Consider the following 14,069-nt stretch of genomic DNA (forward strand, 5'->3'; position numbering starts at 1 on the left):
GAGATCTGCCTTTTATTGCCTGATGCTAGGAAAACTCTAGTAGCAACTGGATGAGGACAAAATACAGGAAGTAGGGGCAGGGCTTAGCGTGTGCTATGTGTAGGAGAGGGGAGAGAGCCTTAGAAAGCCTGGGTTGGGTCCCTCAGCCTGCCTGCAGAAGATCATTAAAGGTAAATCAAGACTTCCCTCTGATCTCTCACCACCCATAAAGCTCAGGGCAGCTGTCCCTTTTATAAATACCATGTATAAGGACCGACTGCTGTATGTGCAGTGTTCTGCAATGTAACCCCCCCCCCCCATCTTCCTTTAGCTTGTAAGCTGCAACTGTTGCTTTCAGTTCTGCTCATATAACACCTTCAAAGCCATTGCACCATAACCCCTTCTCCTTCAACATGCCAGTAGTGTACTGTGTAACTAGCGCTACTAGCACAGTACAAACTGTTCACTACGGTGCACTTTTGGTAGCACTATGTTATGAAATAGCAAAGAAGAATATGTATTGTGCTCAATTTGGTCAGGGAAAGGAGATGACTACTAGTAAAAATGGCTGACACTAATACACTTTAAACAAAGATGTTTAAATGAAAAATATAGCCATGCTTCTTCCATATGCCTACACACCTAGCAAATTAGGAGTAATCCTAAATATAGATCAGCTCTTCTTGTAGATGTTTTGGTTGCATCTAAGGATGGTCCGAACCGAGTTCGGTTCGGGTTCGTACGAACCCGAACCCTCGGTAATGATTCCCTCTTTCTGCCCGCTCCGTGGAGCGGGCGGATCCAGCGGGAGGACCCCCTGGAAAACTGGGATACAGCCATAGCCATAGGCTGTATCCCAGTTTTCCAGACGTTACTCCCGCTGTATCCGCCCGCTCCACGGAGTGGGCAGACTGCGGGGATCTGCTGCCGAGCGTTCGGGTACATACGAACCCGAACCTCGGCAGGTTCGGACCATCCCTAGTTGCATCCTACTAGAATACCTGTGTTCTGCAAATGACAGCACACATTGCATAGTATGACAAAGCAGAAGCTATTCCAAATTTTGGGGAAACAGACAAAATAAAATAAATAGATGTAGGCAGGAAAGTTCATATATAGGTAACTCTGAGCTGAAATGGGCAACATAGTTTACACTTTTACTTTTTGACTTTGTATTGCATTACATTACATATTGCATTTCTTCAGACATATTCAATGGTTAATAGGTTTTGTAGCTTAGAATGGCTTAGAATATTTAAGTTTTGATTCCGGCAACCTTTCAATATGACAGTTAAAAAATGAATCTTGTATACAGTGTCAATATCTAATTGGCAGTGCTTTTTACCCATTTTTTCACTCTATTAGTAATAATAATTTTTAGATATATGCACAATTCGAGTGAGCAGCATTTGACTAGTGCAACACCGGCATGTGGCATTTGATGCCACAGTGGCTGCAGAAGTTGGATGCAGTCCTAAGGCTGCCTGGAAAACACTGATGCAGCCATAGGGTGCCTTTAGAAGTATCACAGCGGATTTCACGCTGTGAGTACGGCAGGGAGATCCGCTGCGATACCCTGTAGTATCATTTCCTGTGGCTCTACATTCTCACAGCAGATTTTCGTTCTGTTGTGGAATGTAGCCCCAGTTAACCCACCAGCTGCCAGGCTAATACATGCTCCTGCCTGCTTCTGAGTGGGACATCAGGGAGCTGGAGAAGAAGGTCAGAGAGTGGGTAGGTAATGTAGTAGAGCGGCAGCTGGAGGAGTAAGTAGGCGATGGCTAACAGTACAGCGTACCACAGCAGGAAATCCACTTTGATACTCTGCATATGAAGTCACCCATAGGCTGTATCCATGTTTTCCAGGACTCCCTAAGGCTGTATCCAACTGCAGCCACCACTAATCCAATCATGCACGCTCAGGGTCACACGGATTCAAGCATGCTTGAGTTGCAATCAACACTAGTAATTTTGTGTAAATGGCATAAAGTAAATTTTATGTGTTTGCTTGCCTGGTAGTGTTTAAAGGCAAATATATTTGCTAAAATGTGTTTTTCATTGCAGCTATAAAAACTGTATCTTGTACACAATGTTTTGATGATAAATAGTTGATATGGAAGGTAAACACTGTATATATATATTTTTCTCCCTTTGTTTTAATAATGTGCTAGGTACCTGTGGACTCATTTAGTTATACACAGTGCTACATCTACTTCACATTAAATACTCATGAGTTAAACAGTGTCTTTGAGGAATGCTGAGAAAGTATTAACTGACGTTAAAGATGCATGACATGTGACTGGTGACCATGCTTTGTTCTCTGTTCTGTTGGCTTGGAATGGTGTCATGTTCAAGGGTGTAATACCCTAATCAATCAATTGCACAACTTTCTCACAGGCAAAAAAACATCATAAAAAAGTAAGCATTTTCACTGTCCTTCCACTGTCTTTACTATAAAACTCAATGGACTTTTCAATTAACCCCTTAAGGTCAAAGCCTATTTTCGTTTTTGCGCTTTTGCTTATTCCATTTTAAGTTTAAAAGTCCATAGCGCTTGCATTTTTTCACCTAGAGACGTATATGAGCGCTTATTTTTTGCGAAACCAATTGTACTTTGCAATGACAGGCATTATTTTTCCATAACATATGCTGCGAAACCGGAAAAAAATCATTTGCGCTGTCAAATTGAAAAAAAAAACGAATTTGTTTTGATTTCGGGGAGTTTTGCATTTACGCCGTCCGTCCTATGGTAAAACTGACTTGTCATGCATATTCCTCAAGTCATTACGATTACTATGATATATAACATGTATAACTTATATTGTATCGGATGGCCTGTAAAAAATTCAAACCATTGTTAACAAATATACGTTCCTTAAAATCGCTCCATTCCCAGGCTTATAGCGCTTTTATCCTTTGGTCTATGGGGCTGTGTGAGGTGTCAGTTTTTGCGCCATGATGTGTTCTTTCTATCCGTACCTTGATTGCACATATACGACTTTTTGATCGTTTTTTATTAAATTTTTTCTGGATTTGATGCGACCAAAAATGCGCAATTTTGCACTTTGGAATTTTTTTGCGCTGACGCAGTTTACCGTGCGAGATCAGGAATGTGATTAATTAATAGTTCGGGCGATTACGCGCGCGGCGATACTAAATATGTTTATTTATTTATTTATTAATTTATATTTATAAAATGGGAAAAGGGGGGTGATTTGGACTTTTATTAGGGGAGGGGATTTTTTATTAATATAAACACTTTTTTACTTTTTTTTTTTTTTACTGTAACTAGAAGTCCCCCTGGGGGACTTGTATATAGACAGCACTGATCTCTCATAGAGATCAATGCTGTGTATATACACAGCAAAGATCGATTAGATCGGTCATAGATTACTATGGCCTGCTGCAGGCCATAGCAATCTATTGCCGAGCCGGGATCAGCGTCATTCCGACGCTGAGGCCCGGCACGGGCAGAAGAACGGATCTCCCCCCCGCGATCGCATCGCGGGGGGGGGAGATCCGTCCCACTATACACCAGGGACGTGAGGTCTGAAGCCTCTAAGTGCAGCTGTCAGGTTTGACAGCTGCACTTAGAGGCTAATAGAGGCACTGCCCGGCTGCACGTGTCAGCCGGGATCAGCGCCGTTCAGAGCGGGGTCCCGGCGAGACCCTGCTCTGAACACCCCGAGCGGCACCATGACGTATCAGATACGTCATGGGTCGCTAAGGGGTTAAAGCCACACCCAAAGGGTAATTAGTCCACTAATAATAATAATAATAATAGTAATAATAATAATTTTTATTTATATAGCGCCATCAGATTCCGCAGCACTTTACAATTCTGGGGGTACATACATAGACAAAAATCAGATATTACAGAGATATACATATAATTATCCATACATGAGGAGGGAGGGCCCTGCTCGCATGCATGAGCTTACAGACTATTAGGAGGGGGTGCGAGACAAAATGGCAGAGGGGCAAAGTCCTTCCTTTTTAACATGGTCCGGCCATCTTTACAAATAAGGCAGTGCAGTTAAAGGTGGGTAAACCAGTCACCAACCAATACCTGTCTGCTACAGGTCTAAGTGCTTGAATGCCTGGACTTTTGCTAGAATAATGTACCAACAGCCGTCAATGTAATGACTTAGGCCCAAAATGTGAGATGACTGATGCCATTTTGATCTTAAAGTAAAGGGGGTTATTTAAAAAAATAATAAAGGGAAAGAAAAAAACTCATGGGAACATAGCCATACAGATACAGCCTGCTGATTTGGATAGAAAGTGTGTAATGTTCCTTTTTCCTTGTGATAGTGTTGAAGGAGAATGTAACATTTGCAACTATATTTCCCACGTGATTACAGCTGAACAGAGGGAGTCCCAGCAGCAGGTAAACCTATGATCAGCTTTTGGCTGATGGCCTTACCACATAAAGAAGAATTGTCCAAACAGTTGTTAAAGGGCATGTCTAAATGTGCTCAGACGGGTGGTAAACATGAAAAAAGCTATGCGGGTAAAGGTAACTGTCAGGTGTCACACAAAAGGGATGAAGCTGCCTTTCACATTTTCACCACTTGGTGTCTCACTTTCCCTTAACTGTTTGTCAGAGCACAGTTAAAGGACAAGGGTTAACTTGTGTATTGTATGTTCACTGTTTTAGCTGATCTCAGGTGCAGGTACCTCACCCAGTTTACAGCCAACTACTGTTCATGTTTCCTTCCTTTCTTCTCTTAAAAAGTCCTACCAATAGGAGTCACCCCTATATAAGCCTAGTTAGTTCCTGTTGGGAAGTCTTTTATTAGTGGATGGGGAAAAAGAAACAGCCAGAGAAAGATTTCTTATGAAAGGCACTTTTCTTAAGATGCACTGCTAAACCCAAAGGAGGGATAACCGTCCTTGTTAGGGAACACCTTGTCTACGCCAGACATGGTTCTCCAGTATTGCCAGGACAGTTACCAGAGTAAAGGGATTGATCTGCAGTAAGACAAAGAGAACAAGCCAAAGAATCTTACAGTTTTTGCACGGCTATCTTGGGAGGTTTTGAGGAGTCTGCTACACTCAGTTGTATAGGCCTGACACTCTTTGAACTGGTTGGGCAGAAGGCAGTCTTTTATATATATGCTAGTATGAGTATTCTCTCTTTCCCCTTAAGTACTATTCTCAACTTCTACTCTTTATTCCTCTAGTCACTACTTCACACACTACTGTCACCTGCACCTGTCAAGTTCTGTGTTTTCTTCATCAACTGTATTGCACTGAAGATTATAACTAAATGTCACCTTTGTTTAAATGCCAGACTCTGCCATGATTTTTCCACCACACCTGCACCCTCACAACTGTGCTACCCATTACAAGTTCCAGTGCCCATGTGTCTGGGGACGGGTAACACCACTCCTGGCCACATGACAAGTGAACCAGCCACAAACGCCAAAAGCTCACCTGCTACATAACACCTTAGCACCCCGGGACACGGCATAGACTTTAGTGATAGATGGTTGGAGGGGAAGGGTGTCAGGCTTGGTTTGTTACCTTGCATACTCAAATTACTTAGGTTTTAATGGTATACCATGACTTACACATTACCTAACCATATTAAATAGACATAATAAAAGCTGCATGATTCTTACTACTACTACTACTTATCTGCTATACTGAGAGACATCATTTAAAATGTTTTGCAAGTTACGTTTGCAGTTAGCTGATAAAAAGTGTTATTTTTAAAATAAATTGTATTTATGTGGTAGCCTCGTGGGAGAGTAGGCCCCGGGTTGCCACTATGCCAGATGGTATGGTCATGGTTATGGCACGAGGGTATGCAGCTAGTCCACGGGAACCTGACCACACGGGCCCCCAATTCCTCGTTGACCCTAGTCAAGGCACTAATGATGAGACCAATGCCAGGGTTCGGAAACAACGGTAGTTGTATGTTTATTGGAATGGCAACACTAGTAGCAACAGTCTCTGGATGCCACCAGGTATAGTCAACTTGGTAATGATCAGAACTGGTGATAACTGAGGTGATGGGTGGTGTTGCAATAGGCCGTGTATATATAAGTGTCTCTTTAGTTAGAAAGGGTCTCCGCTGAGGATGGAAGTAGTAGTTCCCTTCAGATAATGATGTTGGGTAGAGTAGTGATGAGGAGAATACAGTACTTGCAGTTAGCGAGAATTAGAGGAGAATATGAAGACTTGGAAGATGAACCCAGATCTTAGAATAGACAGGAATCTTGAAGAATACGCCAGGTCTGGACTGGACCGGAACAAGTTTAGAGATATCTGACGGGGGTGGTAGCGAAGCGTCTGCACCACGAGGCTGGCGGTACCAGACCTTCTCTTCACAGGACCAGAGAGAAAGCGACCTTCTCCCTGGAAGACTAGGGAGGAACTCACTAAAAACCCCAGCCAAAAGCTCAATGGCTATGGGAGTTGCTATCGCAGCCAGGGAATCACGTGACTCTAGGCCTTTTGCATCACCACACCACATGACCAACAAATATGCAAATCAATATACATAGCAGAATTATGACAGTATAAGAGATAATACCAGAATAAACCACTGGGCAATAACATGAGATGAGCTTTTTGCAGTGTCCATTAAACCTTTCCAGCACTAGACTAGCAGAATACCTTTAGAAAGAAAGAACCTATGTGCTGGGACACTGCATTTATTTATTTCAAAGTCTCTAAAACTGTTTAGGTGTCTAAGTTAATGGTCAAACATTGGTCCCTAATGGTGCTGAGCAGAACGGATTGGGTTCGGCAAGTCCGCTCAACACTGGTCCCCAACTTCTAGCCTGAGTGCCAATTTTGGCTTTTGGCCACATTAAGGGTGAGTTTGGAAAACATTCATGTGAATGACCATCCAAGTAATACCAGGATGACCCCAGTGTGCCAGTATAGGAGTCAAGTGTAAGGCATATGGTTTACAAGCATCTATATTCACTACATTAATAAATTGTCTTGTTTTATTGTAATGCACTCTACAGAAATCTCTTACTGTGCCTTTACTTGTGTTAATGAGAGCAATTGTTAAGATTTCATTGTTTATTCCATATTACCAGGCCTCCTCTGGCAATTCGTGGACTTTCATCCTGCAGATGGAGGAGGTGCCATTCAGAAAGAGCTATTATGTGCTGCCTTGCATCTGACCTACTGGTAGATGCCTCTAAGTGTTTTTTTGGCATTAAACAAGTTGTGTTTAGCGAGCACAGAAGTGCCAGAAGTATGGGACCCCAGTTATCAACAGTTTCTGATAAAACAACTGAGCCGAATACAACTGATAAATGTGCACCCGGCCTAAGACAGCTGCAAAGGCAGATGAGTCTGGGAGACCATTTGTAGGGAGCCAGAGTGTGTGGTGTGCGAGGAAGCAGAATATGTGTGCGAGGAGGCTATTGGACCAGAGTGTGTAATAAGGCTCATCTTGTAACTAAGGAACAGTGCAAGTGGCATAGGGATGTACAGTAAATATTACATTATTAGCAATTTACTGTAATACTGTACATTTTTGTTGAATTAAATAAAGTGGTAGTCTTTGAAATGGAAACCCCGACTAGAGACTAAGGACTTGGACAATGTTAAAGAGACCTCTTTCTTATAACGTGTCTCAGGAATGACAAGCCTGTTTAGCCAATCACTGACCGAGACATCTCAGGAGTGGCGGCGGCTGAGGTCAGCGGGGACACCGGAGATGCCACAACAGGACACCAGGGAAGTGCGGAGTGGTAAGCACAACATCTTTATTATATTTTCCAACAAGGCAGCATTCTATAAAAAATGTGTAACCCTGGATAACCCCTTTAATACTTATATGCAGATACAGATTTGATATATGTTCTGGCTTGAGACAAATCTTTAGAAGGACCTCAAGGATCACTGTATCAGATTGTTATAGTTTCAAGGAAAGCTTTTCTTTCTTGCCTATGTGTTGAAGTTTAGGAAGCGGCTATATCCTGTTAATCTTTTGCAGCACAAACTACACTCATACATTATTCACGCCCAAGAGTCCCATTTATCACTCGGGAAGACCTGACTAGAGTGACAGCAGCAAACCAGGATCATCATCCTGACAACAAGAATAAACTGTTACATAAAGATTTGTTCAGCTTATAAATGTACCCGCTGCACTGTGCCAGCTTCCGTGCTTAGCAGCATTATATTCAGCTAAGATCCAACTACTATACAGTAACGGAATGTGCACAATATCAACAATATTACATGCCCCAGAGGTCAAGAACAATCATCCCAAATTCTACTTAGAAGTATGTACTGACAAAAATATTGATTCTGTCACCCTTTGCTATATGAATTTTGTGATGGATGTTATCTGCGCTGCTTTCACTTCTTCTGTTACAATCTGTGGTTCCTGCCAAGGAATACTCAGACGCTGAGATTTATCTACCACAGGGCAGGCTCCTTAGTCAAAAGAACTATTACAATTCCTAAGGTCTACTTTTAAGGTGACCCTGTTCAAAGCATGTAGAAGCTGTCAAAGGAGCAGACTTTTAAAGAAACAGTTCATTTGTGAACACAAATTGTAGTGATATTGACTCCTATTAATATATTAGAGGGGCATTTATTTGTACTTTAGTCTTAAATAAAACACCCCCCCCCATTCACCCCCCAGAAATTTATGCACGCCTTTTAGTAAATCCGATGGTACATGCGCCTGCCACAAGGGGAATGTAGAAATCTACAACTGCTCCAGAGTAGGTGGAAATTTCTGCCATGATTTATGGCTGTTTCTAGGTGTAAATTGTGATAAATTAGGCGCAAGAGGAGGTAACGCCTCGCCATGTCATCAAAGCACTTCTCTGGGGGACTGGACCAGCAATGATCTGAGGGGTGAGCATGGGTTGCTATATTTATATATTCCATTAATATTTTGTAACTTTGATGTACTACATATAGCAGGTAAGGAGATTCAGTAAGTTGTGATGGTGAAACAGGAAGGGGCTGGTGCATCATTCATGATCCGACAGAGGAGAGGCTGATATAGTACGTCAGCTGCAATGGACACATTTCTGTGTTTGTATATTCCACTCCTGTCTTCCACCATAACTACTGATATGAATGGTGAAATTCTTCATACAGTGCAGCAGAGCATGTTGACTCTATATGCAATGGGAAGTGGTGTACCACTAGTGCAAATGAAGCAGTAAAAGATGTCACTAAATGGTGGAAACTTTCTAATTAGAGATGAGCGAACCTCGAGCATGCTCGAGTCGATCCGAACCCGAACTTTCGGCATTTGATTAGCGGTGGCTGCTGAACTTGGATAAAGCCCTAAGACTATGTGGAAAACATGGATATAGTTCGCCCATCTCTATTTCTAATATGATTTTGAATATGCTGGAACTCCTTGGGTCTGATTTACCATTTTATGCAGTCATGGAAGTCAGCCCACTGGCCAATTGACTGACATCAACACCTCATTTTATGAAGGTCAAACAGCAGCTGTCAACATTAAAATATAAATGCACTCAGCATCACATTAATCTAAGGCTTCTTGTTTTGGCTACTCATGATATTTCAAATAGCTCATTTAATGCTATAAGGAAAAGTTCCAGAACTGAATAAAAGGGATGAGTCTCAGAGGGACCTTGAGAGGCGGTTCACTGCATCTTAATAGCTGGAATGCTTCAACAGCAGCTATATCAGTCCAGACATTTCATGCAAGTTTTATTTCAAATTGAGGATGGCAGAGACCTAACAAGCCGCATTTCAGTAGTGTAAACTAACATGTTTAATAGCTGCCTGGTACCTAGAGATTACAGCCAACAGCTGATAGAGTCTCATCCCTGTCCTTATAGATGCAGGTTCTTGACTTTTGCTCAAGTCCTGGCAGCTGAGGGGATATAAAATGTTGCTGACATGAGGAATCAATGCTGATTTCTGGACTGTCTACCTCAGTCATCCAGCATTTACTTTTCATAGCAGTTGCTGAGTAGGGTTGTGGGTGCCAAATGGAACTGGGAGTTTTGGCTTTAACTGTGATCAGGCACTAAAGAGGCATACAAGCTCTGTAGTGGTATGAGCGCAACTCGAGAATGCTCAAGCCCAGTCATTTAGCATCTTGCTGAAGAAGTTGGATGCAGCCCTAGGAAGTCCTGGAAAACATGGATAAAGCCTATAGCCATGTTCACATGGTGTGAGACACCGAATGGCTGGTGTCAGAGAAGATCATCCCAGCCGGTACTGCAGTACCGGCAGGATGATCTTCACTGCTGCTGAATTCGGATGCAGACGCCTCTGTGCGTGCCCGCATCTAAATTCCCTGATGCATACAATGGAGCGTGTGGCCGGAGTCAGCGGCCGCAGAGAACTGGCTGAAGTCGGCGCACGCAGAAAACTGACATGTCAGTTTTTTGTGGCGCCGCTAGGGATCCCTGCCAGAGTGTATACTATGTGTATACACTCCGTCCGGGATTCCCTTAGCCTGCAGCACTAATTTTCGTAGGAATCATGACTGTTGTTGCCGCTTTCCTACAATGGCTGTGATTACTTCGGAACTTAAGTAGTGTCAACATAGCCTATGGCTGTATTCATGTTATTCTGCACTTGCTCGGGCTGCATAAAACTTCTTCAGCCACCAGTATTTCAAGAGTTGCGCTCTTCTCTAATCATGGAAAATACTGAGGGACCATTGCTGGAGTCACGTAGACATTAATAGGGGATAAAATGACTGGAGGTGTATATTATGCCTAGTCAGTCTGAATAATTATTTGAAACTAGATAAATTATCAAATTCACAAAACATCCTTTTTTAGGGTATGTGTACACTACAGAATCCCGACATAAAATGTGTTGCGTGTCTCCGTCCGTGCCATAGACTCCATTCTATGCTCTGCGGATTTTCCCATCGGGATTCCGTAGTGTGCAAATACCCTTACATGTATTTTACATAGTTTCTTAGTTAACAAGGTTGAAAAAGACAAGAGTCTCCAGACACGACTTACTGCATAAACCATATTTTTTAAATTACAGAGAGGAATAGGTTTATGTTTACTGTGTAGATATTTTTATTTTTTTCAGTTTAAGCATTGCTTTTTGATTATGTGCAGTGATTAGTTGTTCTATAGCTTTCTAATCCTTTCCCACATTATGCAAGCCTAATTTTGCATCTAGTTACCGCAAATCGGCATACAGTTACACCCATGGGATGACCCGGGAACAGAGGCTGTGCCTATGTCTTCCGTGCCCATGCAGTGGGTCCTGGCTGTAAATCAGAGCTGGGCACCCACTATAACTCTTCGGACTGGAACTGCGCTCCAATCCCAACAGTTAACCCTATAGATGCTGCAGTCAGTACTAGGGATGGTCCGAACCTGCAGAGGTTCGGGTTCGTACGAAAGCAGGAGGACTGCCTGGAAAACTGGGATACAGCCCATGGCTGTGGCTGTATCCCGGTTTTCCAGGCGGTCCTCCCGCTGTATCCACCCTCTCCACGGAGGCTTAAGACAGCGGGAATCATTGCCGAGAGTCTGGCAGGTTCGGACCATCCCTAGTCAGTACTAATTCTCAGAATCGCTTGGATAAGTTAAAGTATCCCAGAGCTATTACTACGTAAAGTGCGACAGGTCAGATTTGAAAAACTAAGTCAGTGCGCCAGAATATTGATTTGCCAAATTCTGCCACATTTTTGGCGCATAGTGTCTAAAACATATAATAAATGTGAAGAAACGTCTTATGTGCCACTTTTTGGACAGATTTCTGGCACAGACACATTGGTTCATCAGGGCCACAGTTTCTGTTGTTGACTTTAAAAGGCTGTTCCAAAACTTCAATTCCCATCACACCTAGACAGCCAAAGCATGTTAGACATTTGCGGCCTTAACCCTTCTGTGCACTTATTACTGTGCACTGCAGATCACACTTTAGTTCCTAGATGCCATTATCTGCTGTTCCATAGACAAACCATTCATCTTCCTTTGACTCCTACTGCTGCAAATGAGCATGTAGGATTAGCATGCTGAAGTGACCTATATAACTATTTGTAGCCATACACAATGGGCTACACAGTAAACACCACACTTTGGGCTAGTAGGTAATAAGCAATGTGGCAGACAACTTAAAGGGGTAGTGCGGCGCTAAGAAATTATTCACAAAATAACACACATTACAAAGTTATACAACTTTGTAATATATGTTATGTATGTGAATCGCCCCCTTCCCCGTGTTCCTCCTCACCCACGCCAGACCCCGGAAGTGTAGTGTACCATACATACCTGACGCGCATTGTCCCCGACCCCGATCTCAGTTATGCTCAGCCAATCGTGGCTGAGCAGCGGATGACGAGGCAGAGGGGGGCTGGCACCAGGGACGGCTGCAGCGATTCGGCCGTCCTCCCGAAGATTGCGTCGTTGACAGAAGATCGGCATCGGGGACGACGCGCGTCAGGTATGTTCCGGGTCCACGTGCGGGGGTGGGGGAACACGGGGAAGGGGGCGATTCACATACATAACATACATTTACAAAGTTGTATAACTTTGTAATGTGTGTATTTTGTGAATAATTTCTTAGCGCCGCACTACCCCTTTAAAACATTTAATTACTATATATTAAGGATTTTTTAAATCATATAATTTTAAGCAAATATTTAAAAACTGTGATGATTAATATTCATAATGTACATGAGAAAGTTATTTTACAACGACTAAACTGTACTTTCAGAATACCAAACCCATGAATTGTCAACATTCTTTCTTGTAGAAATGAACATACTTATAATAATATACAATATACAAATATATATATATATATACATACATATATATATATATATATATATATATATATATACACAAATAATACAAATAATTCCAAAACAACATCAACAGGCAGAAAAGCATCTATATCAACAGCAAAACGTCCTCTGGTCTGATGAAACAAAATGGGACTGCTTAGCCATAATGAACTTAGTTATGTATAGAACAAAAAAAGAGCAAGGTTTGCAAGCCAACAACGACCATCCCAACTGTGAAGCACAGGAGCGGCAACACCATGTTGTGGGGTTGCTTTTCGGCAGGGCTGGTGCACAAAATACAGGTGTGTCAACAATTACATTGTTTCTAATTGGGTTAAAGAACCAAATTTCCATTGAAATTTCCCGACCTGCTATCAGAAGACTGAAAAGGCTCCAGTTACATGACAAGCTTACACCATACATCTTAGGATATGTTAAAGGGAATCTGCCAGCCGTGTTTGCTGCGGAGAGCTGCAGACACTGTTGGAGAGCCGTCAGGGTATAATACTACAGTGTACCTTTCCTGGAGCTGAAGTAAAATCTCTCATTTATTTCCCAGCCAAGTGTAAATGAGGTTGATATGAGCTGCTCAAGTGCCACTATCTGGCATGTCTTCTAACTTGCACTCACCCCCAGCTCTTCCTTGACCTATGTACTGGGCCCTGTAAGGGCCCATTTACACAGAAAGATTATCTGACAGATTATCTGCCAAATATTTGAAGCCAAAGCCAGAAACAGACTATATACAGAGATCAGGTCATAAAGAAAAGCCTGAGATTTCTCCTCTTTTCAAATCCATTCCTGGCTTTGGCTCCAAATCTTTGGCAAATAATCTGTCAGATAATCTTTCTGTTTAAATGGACCTTAAGTTAGTTACTGAAGGGCTGGGTGGTGGGAAGAGGCATGCCAGTGTATGGCACTTAAAGGGGTAATCCGTATCTGGCCGGGGAGGGGGTGGAAATAGAAGGCTCCGGTGACTTACCTCCCCGTTTCCAGCGCCGGCTCCCGGATCGCGCCACCCCATACTTCCGTCCTGTGGCCGCTTCCTGGACTGAGTTGCGGCTTGAAACGTGACGAGGCAGCTCAGCCATTCAGCGGCCAAGGCGGGACTCCGCTACGACCACCAGGTACAGATTATACAGCTGGCCCGGAGTACCCCTTTAAGCAGCTTACCTCCTTGACACTTGCCTGGGCATAAAAATTAGATTAAGTCTGGCAAACACTATCAGCTCCATGAAAGGTGCTTTCATACAGAGCCGATTCTAGGTTTTCCGCTTCCTGAGGTAAAACCTACAATACTTGCATACAAAAAAATTCCACTTCTCAATAAATTGCCCACAGCAGA

The 14,069-nt window shown here is 42.8% G+C and overlaps 1 protein-coding gene across 1 annotated transcript in view; it reads right to left on the minus strand.

The window, feature by feature from the left end:
* Window positions 1-14,069, minus strand: part of MUSK (muscle associated receptor tyrosine kinase) — a 125,503-nt gene that overhangs the window by 29,231 nt on the left and 82,203 nt on the right. The gene's annotated exons all lie outside the window — the stretch shown is intronic.

This window comes from Dendropsophus ebraccatus, chromosome 3 (assembly GCF_027789765.1).
Source record: "Dendropsophus ebraccatus isolate aDenEbr1 chromosome 3, aDenEbr1.pat, whole genome shotgun sequence".
Lineage (NCBI taxonomy): Eukaryota > Metazoa > Chordata > Amphibia > Anura > Hylidae > Dendropsophus > Dendropsophus ebraccatus.